This window comes from Pteropus medius, unplaced genomic scaffold (genome assembly GCF_902729225.1).
Source record: "Pteropus medius unplaced genomic scaffold, Ma_sr-lr_union100, whole genome shotgun sequence".
In the NCBI taxonomy this organism is placed as follows: Eukaryota; Metazoa; Chordata; class Mammalia; order Chiroptera; family Pteropodidae; genus Pteropus; species Pteropus medius.
The window spans coordinates 5,161,092-5,176,768 of NW_024349222.1; the positions used below are offsets into that span (position 1 = coordinate 5,161,092).

A 15,677-nucleotide genomic window follows, 5' to 3' on the forward strand; every position below is an offset into this window, starting at 1 on the left:
TGACTTCAAGCACCATTCACTGGGGGTGAGGCTGGTGAATTTTATAGCTATTGAACTAAATTCCCCCGTGTTCCTTCTAGCTCAAGAAAGTTTGATTCAGTAAAGGGCCTCATCTCCCCTGAAACAATTAAGAATTATATATCCTCTATACTTTCCTGAAAACTTAATGAGAAAAATCAGAAGAAAAGATACAGCAATGTGCATTTACTCAATGATTAATCAAGATCTTTCACCTTTATTACTTTTCCTCCAACCTATTCCTTTTCCTCTTATTGTCTGGCAACTCTCCCAGCTCCATGGAGCATACCCACTAGAATCGGAACATAGATTTTTACTATGAGCCTTGGGCAGCAAAATGGAATGGAGAACTGGAAATTTCCAAATGAATTCACTCTGGATTGGTAGGAAAACCAAACATGTATGAAAATTTATTTTTAAAATATAGATTTTTAACGCAACAGATACCTTAGTTTAGCGCATTTTGATTCTTTTAATATTTTTATTTGGTTATTTAAGGAATACATTTATCATAGTAAGAGAGTTAAGGACTTGTCTTGCTATTCTCAAAAGCTATACATCATAGTTTTATGGGCAGGTTATTTTTAAATGTGAATTTTTAGACTATACTACAGAGAACCTCACTTAGATTTCATGTAGAGCCTACAAATCTGTATTTTGGAATTTTTTCTTGAATGACTCTAATCCGTAGAAAGTTTGAGGAAATGGAAAGAAAAATGCAAAATTCAATTTGCTGTTTCCTTCCCTAAGATTTCTATGCATTGCAACTTTATGCTCAATTTTTTTTGACATTTTGAATGAACTGTCCAGCCAGTTTGATAGGTCAGTTCCAATAAAAACAAAACATTATACAATCCCAGTATCAAATTTAAAGCAGTTGTGAAACTTTACTGGAAGGTATCACAATTAGCTGTCCGTATAGATAGTCTAAAACCTGGAAAAGAATTTCTATCTTTGTTTAGTTAATCTTAGCAGATTTAACATTATCATTTTTTTTTAGATCATCTATTTAGAGTAGATAAGAATGTATTATAAAACCAAGAATATAAAAAACTCAAAGCTACATTTATGTAGAATACCAAGCCACCTTCTACTATACAACATAACAATCCAATAAGAACAGAAGCAAATAACTTCTACTCTGGTTTAGACATGTTATTGCCTATGGAGCAATACGCTTATTCCAGTCTTTCACATGCCAAAATGCCATGACTTATTTTAAGGAGACTGATCATGATATTTATCGCAAACATGCTTGACCAGCAAGAACATGGAAATAGAAGCAAGGGAGATTATTGGTTACTTATGTGTAAGCCATCCATTCATTCCATTTTGGTCTCATATTGGAGATTATATATATATACTTTTTGAATATCAAGTGTAGCATCAGAGATTAATTCTTGCAACTGAATTTGAGGCTGCAAATTTACTTTCAACAAGAATCACATACATGCAGATTTAGTTACAATTAGTAGTCTTCTAGCACATAAATGGAATAATCCAAATTGAAATTACATGCAATAAAAACCATCTTTTTATCCTTTGTTTTGGCTTAAAATGTAACCTGGCTAGCCCCACCCCCCACCCCCTGACCTGTGTCAAGAGCACTTAGAATGTTCAGGAAGGTGAAGAGCAGGTAGACTACTTATTATTAAGGAAGGAAAACTAATCAAGTTGGTTGGAGGACATGAACTTAAAAGATTTTCATTGTTGCTAAGTATATCTCCACTCCTCTTAACAAGCAAAGTATTGCAAACATAAATGAGCTGCCTTAAGGGTCTTGAATAATATTTTTAGTGTTTAATACACAGAGCAGCAACTTCATAGCTTACCTTCCTGATCATTCACATCTAAAAAGTGGATTACTTAGAATTTTCTCTTGATACTCTCTATATAAATTGATTTAAAAGTAGTACTGTGAATATATTAATATGTTGCTCTGTAGCTTTTTAATTGTGAAGTTGTTCCTTTGGGGAAAGTTAAGTACCTTCAATGATGCATTGATATTTTAATTCACATGAGTTTCATGGAATATATTCCATATTAATAAGAGGGCACTATAGCTACCTGAAAGTACCAACGGCCCACTTTAGCTTCAAGTACCCTCATGCTGCCCATTCAGTATGGCTCACTTGAGTAGCTGATACCTGAAAAGTATTTTATCAAGTTGGTGCTATTGTGAGAATTGCAGTTCTCATATTTGAGTCACTACAGGCAACAACACAACACACTCAGTAAATTATTCACCATGTCCCAGAGACCTTCCATTGCTCAGACACTTAGATTATATATCTTTAATCTATAGTTTGACCCTTCATTCTGTAAACAAAACAGAGCAAAATTTTCATCATATAAAGAAGAAAGTTTTGTTGGATGCTTGTTTTGGGGGAAAATAGGAAATCCCTAGTTTTTCAAGGGTTGCAGCATATTTACAAAATGATAAATAGCAAACGAGGGTTGTATAGGCTAAGCACCAAAATAATGACACAGGAAATTAGTAGAAAGAATGGCTTGTGAGCACGGGAATGTTTGAGACAGGATGTGAGCTTTTTGTTGGGCCTTTAATATTGATAGGGACTTACTTAGATAAATGTGGAAGAGAGAAAAGGGAAGGAAAGTCAATGTAAGATTAATAGTATAAACTCAAGAACAGAAATGTTATAGCCCTTGATATATTTAGAGACAAGTAAGAAATCTCTTTGAGTAACTACAAGTTTTATGACAGGAAAAATGAGAAATAAGTCTGAAAAGGGAGATTACGACCATAAAATGAGCAAAAGATGTGAATAGATGATTCATAGAAGAACAAATTGAAAATGCCAATTAGCATATGAAAAAAATGCAAAGTCATATTAGTTAGGGGAATGTAAATTAACTTATCAAAGAACCATTTAAACCCTTTACATAGGCAAAAATTTGCAAGATCTAAAGAACCTATTATAGAGAGGATATGGAGTAAAAGCTTCTGTAATGGAGACATGTAGTGTACACTCATTCATATTTGGTCTTCTCTCTTCCTGGACACATACGGTTGCACTCCCTCGCCCCTTTTCAATAAGATGTGGCACTAACACTAGTTCTGGAGAAACAATAGGCAATATAAATATGTGTGAATTCTCTGTCAAAGCACTAATTATCATTGAGGTTAGTCTGTCTCCTGTTTTCACTTGCTATCACAATCGTGGATGAGACTTCATGTGATTGAGGTTTCCAGATAATTGTTGAGATGACAGCTCAAATTCAAAGTCTGAGTTACTTCATAAAGGACAGTTGGCTTGGAGAATTGCCTGTGCTCACATCTGATTTTGCGTGAAGAAAAACAATAAGTGTTTTTGTGTTAGCCTCTGAAATTTTGGAACAGGTAGTCACCACAGTGTAACTGAGTCTACTCTGACTCATACTGAGTCCTAAATTGATAAAAAAAAAAATGTGAAGTATTTAACCTTTTTGGCAGGCAATCTAAGAGCACCTACTAAAATAAAAGATACATAGACCCTTTGACTGATCAAATTCACTGTTGGGAATTTATCTCATAGATGTAAAAATAACAATTTATAAAGCCATTTCAAGGATATGTATTGTGGTTTTTTTTTTTTTTTGAGACTTTCTGCATTTCTTTAATGTTTTGTTTGATCTTAAACTTTGGTTTCTGCTGAAAGCTTTCTTAAATCTCTTTGTATTCCATGTATTAAGAAGTTGCACAGATGTGATATTTTTCAATGAGCCTATATTGAATTCAATTGAGTGTTTTTATGATTTGTATGTGTGCTTAGCACAGAAATGCTGTACTCAGTCCCATCAGAATGCCTGTGAATGATATCCACAATGTCCCCTACATTGTCATTGATTTTTTATTGAGTCTTTTGATGTACTCAGATTTGGTATTTATATGACCTAGATGTCCCTGCTTGATTAGCCTCTGCCAGTATTGTGTTGTTTTTTAATAGTCAAGAAAAGAAAATGCCCCCAAATAGAAATGTTTCCATAACTGAGCTTTCTAAACTCAGCTACACATCACAATCTCCTGGGCAGGTTATTTTTATTTATTTATTTTTTTTAATTTATTTTTCTCTGTGGAAATACTTCTTTCATTGTGTAAAATAAACACAGCATAAAATTTACCATTTTAATTATTTTCAGGTATACAGTTCAGTGGCATTAAGTATATTCAAAGTGTTGTGCAACGATTACCACCATCCATTTCCAGAATGTTGTTTTTTTTTATCTTCCCCAGCTGAAACTCTGTATCTATTAAACAATATCCATTTTCCTCTCTCTGGGAACCACTAATTGACTTTCTGTCACTATAGATCTGTCTATTCTTGACATTTCATATAAACGATCATGCAATATGTGGCCTTTTGTATCTGGTTTCTTTCAGTTAGCCTACTGTTTTCTAGGTTCATCCATGTTGTAGTATTTTTTCCCCCAAGTTTTACAACTTTTTTAAAAAATTATTAAATTTATTGAGGTGACATTGGTAATGAAATTATGTTTCTTGTTTACAATTATTAAATGTTCACACTGCAGAATATTACACAGTTCTTAGAAAGAATGAATTTGAGTTCTAGGAGATGACTGGAAGAGAGTTATGTGAAGCATAACTGTGTGTATACTATAATCCCGTTTTTTGAAACAATGACAAAAACTATGATTACGCAATGTTTATTTATACATATATCTGTAGGATTATATAAGTATGGAGAAAAATAGGAAAAGAAATGTATTAGATTGTTGATATTGCTTACGTGGATAGGTAGGGCTTCAGGATAAAGTATTGACATAAAGGAAGAAGAGTACAAATTCATCCTATCCTGATTTCTCTTTTTCTCTCTCTCTCTTTGTGTGTGTGTATATGTCATATTCATATATATTATATTTCACTTTTATGACATTCATATGAAAAATATATATTTTTTAAAAAAGGCAACTCCTCTCTTGAATGGAGTTAGTAACTATGAAAAAAACAGTCAATTGATCACGAAGAGTGTATTGATTCACAACAGGGTATGCTTCAAAAGGTTAACAGTGGATCTGCATTTATCCTGGCACATCCCTGCAAATAATACTCAAGGCCATGAATTGTATATATTGTAGGAAATCTAGAGGAAAAGATAGTTTAGACTTCAGGGGTTTTCCCCACATGCTGTCTTTCCAGACTTCTTACTTAATATCAGTTTAATATTAACATCCTATTTTAATATCAATATATTTTTAATATAATTTTATTACTCTATTTAATATTAATATTAATTTAATATTAATAGTTCTTAAAACAGGATATTTTTTGCCTCTTCTATACTTGGTAGAATCTATAAAAACAGATGTTCAGTCTCAAATCGTGTACTATTTCATCGTAAATTTTTTAGTCATTTTTTCTTATACTCTTTCATTTTGTATTTCAAAAACAGAAGGTGTACCTGCAGTCTTCTTTTATTAAAGGATAAACAATTGATCCTTTTACCTTCATCTTAGAAGAATACTAAAAGAATTTTCCAAGCCAGAATTCTGTGTGTGGTCTCTCACAATATTCTGACAACATACATTGTCCTGGAACATCTGAAGAATGCAAATACCATATTCCCGGGGGGCACCTTCACGTGAATTATTTTTCATGTCTCTTTGATTTTCAAAACCCTCTTAATTATTTATTTGGATATGCCTTTTTCTTAAATTCACATAATAAAAAAAGACAATCAGTTTTAATTTTCAAAGATTTACATAGCTTTCATAATTTTGGCCAATGCCAACCATTTGGGTTTGATAAGATGTTGATTCGACACATTAATTACTTTAGGCTTTTCAGAATAAATAACTGTAATAAGAAACAACTATATTGAAGTGCTCGCTTCAGCGCAGCACATGTACTAACTATATTAGTACACTGGTTCATTATGATTAGTACGTCATGGATTAAGAGGCACCTGGTCTAAAAATAGTTGACAAACATGAGTTAATTTCAATATCTTTCTTAAGAAACTGACCACTATGCCGAGAATTTTGATCAGTTTAGTAAATTCAAAGAAAGAGCTACAAAAACAGGTTATTTAGTAGCATGCCCCCTGCTGATCCCATTGTTACTTGACTGAAATTTTGTTTTATAGCACCAGTGCTTAGATAATTTGAATAAATATTAATGTGTTGCTAGAGTTTGAGAACGTAAGCTCTATAAGAAGGATATTTTTTAACTCTTCAGTTCATTACTACATACAGAAACTAAAGCAATGCCCAGCACACAGTAGACACTTAATAAAATTTTGAAGTAAATAAAATGCAAATTTAGGAAAAAAATGAGAAATGAATATGATGACTAGTATAGAGTGGAGTTTAAACAAAACAGTCTCTATTGATGTCACTATATTCTGGTTTCGGTGGCTGGGTGGGTTAGAACCTTTGGAAAGTAATCTTCAGATGGCTTGAGGAAGTATTCAATCTTTCAAATTAGGGATCTGGTAAAACTTTTTTTAAAAAAGTTGTGATAGAATATGCATAACAAAATTTACCATTTGAACAATTTTTAAGTGTATAGTTCAGTGTCATTAAGTACATTCACATTGTTGTGTAACTATTGCCATTATCCATCTCCAGAACTCTTTCATCCACCCAAGCTGAAACTCTACCTATCAAACAACTCCCCATGCCACCCTCCCTCCAGCCCCTGGCAAACAATATTCCACTTTCTGTCTCTATGAATTTGATTACTCTAGGTAGCTCATGTAAGTGAAATTATACAGTATTTGTCCTTTTCTGTCTGGCTTCCTCACTTCGTAAAACATTTGTTTGTAAATTTAGATGTGGTATAAACATTAGGTAATTTGTACCAATTGAAGAGTAGATTATAATTTTTTTTAAACATAACCCCTAGTCCCTTCTTAGAGCTTTCTACCAGGTCTGAGTTAAGTGGGGACTGTAAATGGAACTTCTTTATTGGAGTTTATGATAAATGCCTAGTTCCTGTCTCACTTGAGGCACAGTGACAGCTCACAGCCTTTGGATGATATTTGGTTTTTGGTATTACTAGAACAAGGGATTCTGGATATGGCTGTCATGTCAAGAATTGTTTACTATGTTTAAGGATGGAAAGTTTATCAAACCTACTGACCTTTTGGAGTACTTCCTAATAAGAAAAAGTCGCTCACGTTTCTTAGTAGCATTAATGTAAATTTAATTACTTGGTATACTCGTGGTATAATTTTTCTTCCCTCTAAAGGTAGGTCAGCACATTAGAAAGGTTAAGAATCTCATTCTAATTGGAGCCACAAAATATCGTTAATTAAATCCCCACAGGAGTTCCTCCGGATTGAACTACACATATTGAACTCATATAAGATTAAACAGTATAATCCTTTTACTTCTCTAAAGGAGGATAGCATATTTTCTTTTTCAATTATGATCTTTAAAATGCACGCTTACATCCTTTTTCTAGCTGACTATGAGATTTGTAAAGCTTCTTCACAAGAAAAATGTCTCTTCAAGTACATATTCCATTAATAATACTAATGTGATGTATTTCTCCCCAAACCAAGATACCTTGTGGTAGATTCTCATTTTCTGTTTTTCTATGGGACAAAATTATAACCAGGTTATCTTTATATGTCAAGTCTCTTTACAAAGAATCCTCATGTAGACTATAGTAAAAGGATTTTGGAGTCCCATCGGAGAAATTATCTTATCCAATCCTGTTCCTTCTAGCAAAATTGAGCTCTTAATGCAGAATACCCAACTTCCCAAGTGTACTTTGAAACTTTTTTACTGTAGGTAAATTCAAAGTATAATTTTACCTTTCTTTATAGCTCCATTTGCCCTCCAGTGATCCATATGAGGTTCAGGCAATTCTATACAGATATTTTAAAGTTTATGTGGTTTTCCCTGAAAAAGAGTTAGATGTATCAATACTGTTGCCTGTTGAATTTTTTTAATAGTAAATTGTAAGACATTTTCTTCTATGCATGTCTCCTACAATGCTGCCCACCTGTGCAAGATAAATGTCCAAATTTGATTGATGTGACCAATAAAGCTGTTGAGGACCTTTTCAGAACCAGCCATACTATTCCCTGTGGGTTCTGAACCAGCTGAGAAACAGATATAAAATTCAAATAAAAAATAAAAGCTCACTACCCTCCCCGGCTCCTTGAAAATCTGTATTTAAGGAAATGACAGATTTCTGATCAGAATTGCCTTTTTATTTCTTCCCATTCCTGATTCATCCTATTACTGAGCAGAGAAACCCTATTTTCAACTTCTGGGGTCTCACCTATCACTTTAAGATCAAAAAGTAGAATACAGTTACTCGATGTGCTAGATAGGTTGAGAAAGAAGTGGGTTGGATCACTTAGCACATTAATCCTGCAAGGAGATCCCAAACTCTTTCCCTCTCACCGACCAGATAAAGGATTAGGCAAGGGTTAGTTGCAAAGAGAGTTGGCTAAAAGGCATATTCTCCAATACCTCCAAGAAAGTAGCACTTGCTATTTTCTATGCCAGCCACAATCCAGGAAGAGGAGAGAAGTGATGGTATCCCCTAAAGAGAGGCTGCTCATAAGCTTGTCCTTGTTCGCTTCTCTTTTAAATTTTTCTTGCTCCTCCCTCAGTACCATCTACCTTTTGGTATGAAATATCTCCAGTGCCCTTGCATTTTCCTCTTCCTCTCATTCTGTGCTCTCTCATTCTTTGCCTGATAAACTGATTATTACTGGTCTTTTAGGACCTAGTTCAAGCTTCAGTTTTCCAGAAAGCCTTTCCTGACTCCTTCAGATAGATACGACTCTTTCATCTAATATGTGCTTGTGGCACCTTATACTTACCTCATTACATTTACTAAACTGTGCTGCAAGTATTTTTAATATGTCTTTCTCCCTAAAAGGCTGTGAAAACAGAAAATATCTGGCATATAATGGGTTTGTTAATGAATGAACAGATGAATGAATGAATGAATGATTAGTGAGAAACTATAAATCAAGGGTTCTAATACTAGTTTTTCCACTGTGTTGCATCCATTCTTTTATTTAATAAATATTTAAAGAACCCATTATATAACTTTTATAGTTATATGTCATGAATAAAATAATTTATTTAATCAATCTAATGAACACATAGTTATTGGGCACCTATTTTGTGCGTGCCATTGAGCTTTATTTTAGCTAAAAAATAGTTAAGGAGGCAAGTGTGGTCCTTACCTACTTGAACTTACATACTAAGCAATAAAGAATGCCAACAAAACAAAGATATATCTATCAGGATCGAAATACAGTAATTGTGAGCAGTGAATTGAAGATGGAATACCGTTGCATAGTAACACATATTAGATTCCAGAGGTGGGAAGAACTGTGGCCTGTCTGTAATTCAGCATGACAGAAGTGTAGGTCTTTTGGGAAGTAAATTGTAATGACTAGCAGTTAACAATGCTACCTACTTTAGCATCATTAGCTATAATGATATACTTACAGTGTTAACAGCACTACCACTATACACCAGGCAAAGATCTAAATACCTGCAAGTGACTCATATGATGCTCATCACAATCCCATCTCACAGGTGATAACATCAATATGAGATGACGATGAAGGCAAAAGGAGGGAATAGGGCACATATAACCTTGTAGCTTAGGTTAATAATCTTGAATTTTAGTTTGCGAGAGTAGAAAATCATTGTGTACTTTAAGTGTTATCAGATTTGTGTTTCAAGAAGATTAGTGGCTACCAAGAGGAAAATGCATGAGGCAGGGAAGGACAAGACTTTAGCAACCCAGAGGAGATGTCAATCTTAGTAGCAGTCTTTACTAATAAAATAGAGATTCTTGGCTTGAGAGTCGTAAAAGATCAGAGACAGTAAGGGAGAAAGGCAAGATAGGATGATTCACTAGATATGTGTCTTGAAGAGTAAGAATAGTATAATACTTCATGTGATAGGTTTGGGAACAAATTTTCCCATTCACTAGAAAATACATTTAATAGGGAATATGGAGAATGAGGAGATTTGAATGGGGGTGGTATACATGTTAGACATATTGAACTTGTGGCATTAGTTATTGCACGTGAGAATGTCCAGTTTATATTTGTACAGATCTGGAGAGGCAGGTGGAGAAAGAGATAGCATGACCAGTGCTAGGGAAGGAGTCCTATGAGAGGACATAGAAGAAACCCCTAATCTGTCATGGCTGGTGGTCAAAGAAGGATTTCTAGAGATTATGATCTGAAGTGATATACAGAACATTTTTTAGCAACATTTTTTAAAATTAAATTGAAACACTTGAACCTGAACCTCTTCATAAGTTTTACGATACTACAATAAGCATTCTTCAAAAACATAGTAAGAATTGATATCTGATGATCAGTGAAAATGACTTTGAAATACTACATTACTTTAAATGCCTCCTAAAATATACAAGAAAAGTCAATATATTCTTGATGTAGGTTAACATTAAATGTACTTCTGAATTCTCAGGACTAAAATCTAATTTCTGGCAGATATGGGAACTATTAATCAAAATGCTTAATAGAAATTATAATAACTAATATTTATTGAGTGCTCACTATGTGCTAGCTAGCTATATATATTTCTTACATGGATTAACTCCTTTTACAGTAAGAAAGTTGAGGCACATAAATGTTAAGTGTTAGTGTAAGAAAACCCATCAGAACTTAGGCAGATTGGCTATAGAACCTGCACTGCTATTAATGACCTTGTGGTATGCCCCTGTCCAGTCCCTCCAAATAAATAGCTGATAGCATTCTTAGCTACTCAAAGCACCAATAAAACCATATAAATAGTGAAATTTGAAGGCATTAATTTTAAAACATTAGATTATTCAACCAAAAATAAAATATAAGTTTTTGTAGTGCTTTACTCAAACATCTAAAATAACTGCACAATCCTACTGGCTTGTGGTTAGAGTCTGGGGCTATCATCAAAATGCTGTTTTGGCAACTTTAATCATAGCAAGGATAACAAATACCAAAAGAGTTAAAGAAAATGTAAAGATAATTAAAATTTCAAATTAACTTTTCTGCTAAGTTCAAATTCTTTATTAGAAAATAAGATGATTAAATTATATAATCACACAGATGATTATTTCTTTATTTCTTTGTTTATTTATTTATTTAATGCCTACAGCACCTGGTATTCCTAAGTTGTCTCCCATCCAAGTACTAACCAGGCCCGACCCTGCTTAGCTTCCGAGATCAGATGAGATCGGGCATGTTCAGGGTGGCATGGCCATATACTTCATCACACAGATGTTTAAAAAGAAGGGACTTACTGGATCATAAGCACCAATTTCTTAACAAACATATCCCTACATATATAATGTTTGATCAAATAGATTTTCTCTTCCCTGTCTTATTTCAGACAGCCACAAGACTGTCCAGTTACTTTTTATAGAATTTTATGACCCACAATCATTTCTCTGCTATATTCTTTTATTCTCCTTCAAGTACAAAGTGGAAGCTCAATCTGCCTTTTTCTTCTCAGCTACTTCTACATGACACTATTTTCTTGCACAAACACACATCTGTCCTTCTATTCAACTGTCTTTTCTTAACTTTCTTCAGGTTACCTTAGAAGCAAATTCTCTTTTCCTATCTCCTTTATCTCCCATTATTTGTTTTGAGGATGAAAAAAAATTATACACATCATTGCATATACACAAAAGCAGTGCTACAAGTAGATACAGCTATAAAATGAACCAATGCCTTACATTTCAATGTGAAATTATACAATAACCAAAGCCACCTTCATAAGTTATCAGCAGTCCCCTTTAGACTTTCCATCAACACCTCCATCTACTCCCTCATCCTCTTTTAATTAAAGCTGTGCTTTTATAAGCAGTGGCACTCAGGAGAAATAAGCCACTCTTTTTTTATTCAAGTTTATAGGTTTTACTGTTTTGTTTCATTATTAGTTGCAAGAGAATTATTTTTCCACAGCAAATGTGCTGAGTTTCAGCTTTATTATGAGCTAAATAAGCTTTTATGTGTTGGCCACGAGACCTACTCTACCACTATTTATAACACTGTTTCTATAGGAGAAAATGCTGCGAGTTCCACACAATCAATTTTCAAACGAACTGCTGGAGCATCACCTGTTTGTCGATTGGGAACTGCCATCAGGAGACTGACTCTGCTTCTGCTGGTCTTATACCTGTAATGAAAATTCTGTGTGTTTGGCTGAGAACTCTCAACCTCAGTTCACGAAATGCAGTTTCTTTCTCCTCCCTCGGCATGTCATGCCTAAGCCTCTGACCAAACAGGAGTCTATAGACCTTTTGCACATGAATTTCACACCAGCAACAGAAACTTGGATACATAGACTTGATTTCTATTCTTTTAGTAAATAAATATTTTACATGAGGAATCCAAACTTTATCATCTTAATTAGCCAACATCCTGAGGAACTTGATTTGCATAGTCTCTTACTCTTTGTGTGTGTGTGCACATTACTTCTGCTTTTCTATTGTGTTCATCACTTTATTCCACATTATAATTATATATTTCAAAATTACTCAGTAAGTCTTCTTAGACAGAGTCACAAGTAGGTTTTAACTCAGTGATTCAAGTTATTAGCCCACATGTAAATGTGTTAATAGAATAAGTTATAAAAATTGATCCACTTGCATTAACACAATCATTTAAAATATTTTTTTCTGGCATAGGGAATACACTGTAGGCAGGCAAAAGTGGAAACAAAAGGAATCATAGGAAGGATATTTAGCAATAATTCATGTGGGAAACATCGATAGCTTGGATGAGGATGGAAGTAGTGAAAATAATCAGAAATGTTTGGATTTGGAAGGTAAAGCTGTTAAGATATGGAATGCGAGAAAAGAGAGGAGTCAAGAATAATTTAGAAGTTTTGTTTGGCCATTTGGAAAAATCAAATTGCTAACAGTCTTCATAAAAAATAAGTGGCATGAGACTGAGTACCAAGAAGTCTGGTGGACATGTTTTGAGATTACTACAAGCCATTGAGTCAGAAATTAGATACATGAATGTTAAAAATTTAGCATCAAGAGGCCAAAGGAACAGATTCAAGAGAAAGGCTATCTTTGGCAATGGATAATGTATACTTTTCTGAAACATCTCTAAGACCTAAGGACAGTGGTAGGCTTCTGGGCAAGGAATTCTTGCAACAGAAGAAAGGGATGCTACATGCAGAAAGGTTAAATGACTTGGCCAAGGTCACAAAGAATGGCAGAGTCAAGATCAAAGCTTAGATCTTACCCACGAAAGAGCCTAATAAAATGCAGCCTGTTTTTCTAACATTTCTCCAATGAAGAGTTTTGCCCTCTTTTCCAAAACATTTAATAATCCTTTTGAACGCATAAACATGCCTGATCCATCATACAATATTTTACTCTGTGACGTAATGTATTTATCAAATCTTTAATAGTATTTTCAGAAGGTTTTCTATATTCAACCTTTCTTCCGGATTCCCAATCCAACATAAGCACACCCCCAAAAATGCTTTGTTTTTTTTCGACCAATATTATAAATTGAATTATGTCCCATCAATATTCATATATGTAAGCTTTCCTCTCCAATATAATAGTATTTAGAGATAGAATCTTTAAAAGATAATTAGATTTAGAGGAAGTCGTGAGGGTGGGGCCCTCATGATAAGATTAGTGCCCTTTTCAAAAGAGCCACCAGAGGGCTTGTTATTATTCCTCTGTCTCTGCCATGTTAGGATAGCTAGAAAGAGAACTCTCACCATTGTATACCCTGGTCTCAGACTTCTGGCCTCTAGAGCTGTGAGAAAATAAATTTCAGTTGTTTAAGTCTGTGGTACTTTGTAAACGGGACCTGTCTGTGGTACTTTGTAAACGGGACCTGAGTTGACTAATATGCCCAGGAAATTATATGGTGTGCTTTCAATACTCATTTATGCTATACCCTGGACTTAATTTCTCATATACACAAAGCAATTAGCAGTTTACAGAGCATCTTCCACATCTTCCCTTGCTTATTTGATCATGTCAACAACCATGTGCTATCGATCATAGATCGTAGATGTCTCAGTAGACAAAGAAAGCACCTGTCCCTGTTATCAACCTTGGTAAGGGATAAAAGTGAGTGGAAATGAAACCCAGTTCTTCTGATTTCAAGCCTTGTGCTCTTTCCATGCTCATGTGACTGAGGCTTTATTACCACCTGTCCATAAGCGGTGATTTGGGAGAGAGGTAGTGAGCATAATGGTTAAGAGCATAGCCTGTGGAGCTAGATTCTGGGCTTAAATTCTGCCTCTGCTTTCTACATTTGTGACTTTAGGCAAGTTGTTATAATTTCTGTTTCTCAGTTTTCTTTGTTTGAAAATGGAATATTAATACCATGTAGATTGTGAGAATCAAATGAGTTATTTCACGGAAAAAAACATCTCAAATAGTGCTTAGTATATAGAAATCACCCTATACACATTAGCAACAATTAACATTATTTTTCTTTTAATGCATTTGTGCAGTGCCCTTACCAAGTACTTAGTGCAAAAAGCAAGAAGTCACTATTTAACTTCCTCTCTCTCATGTATTGTTTTGTTCCACGTTGATAGTCACATATGGTATTTATCATCATCTATTTTATTATAACTCTGAAGATTAATTCTCTATAATTCCTTTTATGTCTAAGCTGAGAGATATTAGTAATCAATTATGGTCTCCTCTAATCATCCTCATTATGGACTGCTCAGCAAAAGGCAACTAATCTCTTTCTTTCAACCCTTGCCCTCTTTCTCTCTCTAGATACGTTTTTCTATTGCTTAGCATTTAATCATCATAAAATAAATCTTTCTCTCATTAAAAAAAAAAAAAAACAAATTTAACTCCCCTAGAGTCATTATTTACTATTAGTAACTTTCTACTAATGAAGCCAATCCTTTTACTGATTTGCCTTTACCTGCCTATTTTATTGTGTGAAATATTTTCATAAAAATTGAAATCATTTTTCCTTATTCCCATCTTTCAATTGAGCAATGTTTGTGTTATCTGCAGCATGCTGAAGTTAGAATCTTTCTAATTATAAAGCTAGCTTCTTTATACTGGTTTCACCTAATCGTTTTTCAAGTGTGCCTTATTATAAACTTTTTTCAGAAGATAAAACAAGGCAGAATCCCATTTCTAGCTTTGATAGGCATGGCTCATTGGAATTACATGTTAGCAATAATTTGTCATTGGATTATAAAAACAAAAAGTATGGGCCTCCTTTTTCTCATCTGACTGTTAGGAGGATTGAATGAGTTATGTATGTTACCAGTCAGGAGATATTGGAGTACACTGAAAAACAATCTAAAATCTTTGTGGCTTAATGCAACAAAGATTTGTTTCTCATTTAGACAAAGTCACTTATGGGCTGAGGTAGGCCTCTAGGGCAACTGACATCCATGCAGCTGCTCAGCAATCCAGGCTGCTCGAGTCCTGTAATTTGTCCATCTGGACAAGAGACCGTCACTTGGCTGTATCAGGGAAAGAGAAGGAATATAGACTGGCATGGACTTTTCCCAGTCACCACTGAGAAGTGACACATGCCACTTCAAGCATCTCTGACTAACAGAAAGAAAGTCCAAAATGAGGAGAGAAAAGAAATGTTTGTTGCACATCATTGGTTCTGCCCCAGGATATAAACACTTAGAAAAGTACTGGCCACAGAGTAAGAATCCTATCCATGTTAGCT

At 34.2% G+C, this 15,677-nt stretch overlaps 1 pseudogene; it reads right to left on the bottom strand.

Annotated features, from left to right (window-relative positions):
• Positions 1–11,121: 11,121 nt before the first annotated feature.
• On the bottom strand, positions 11,122–11,240 carry LOC120617186 (uncharacterized; annotated as a pseudogene).
• Between the last annotated feature and the right edge of the window lie 4,437 nt (positions 11,241–15,677).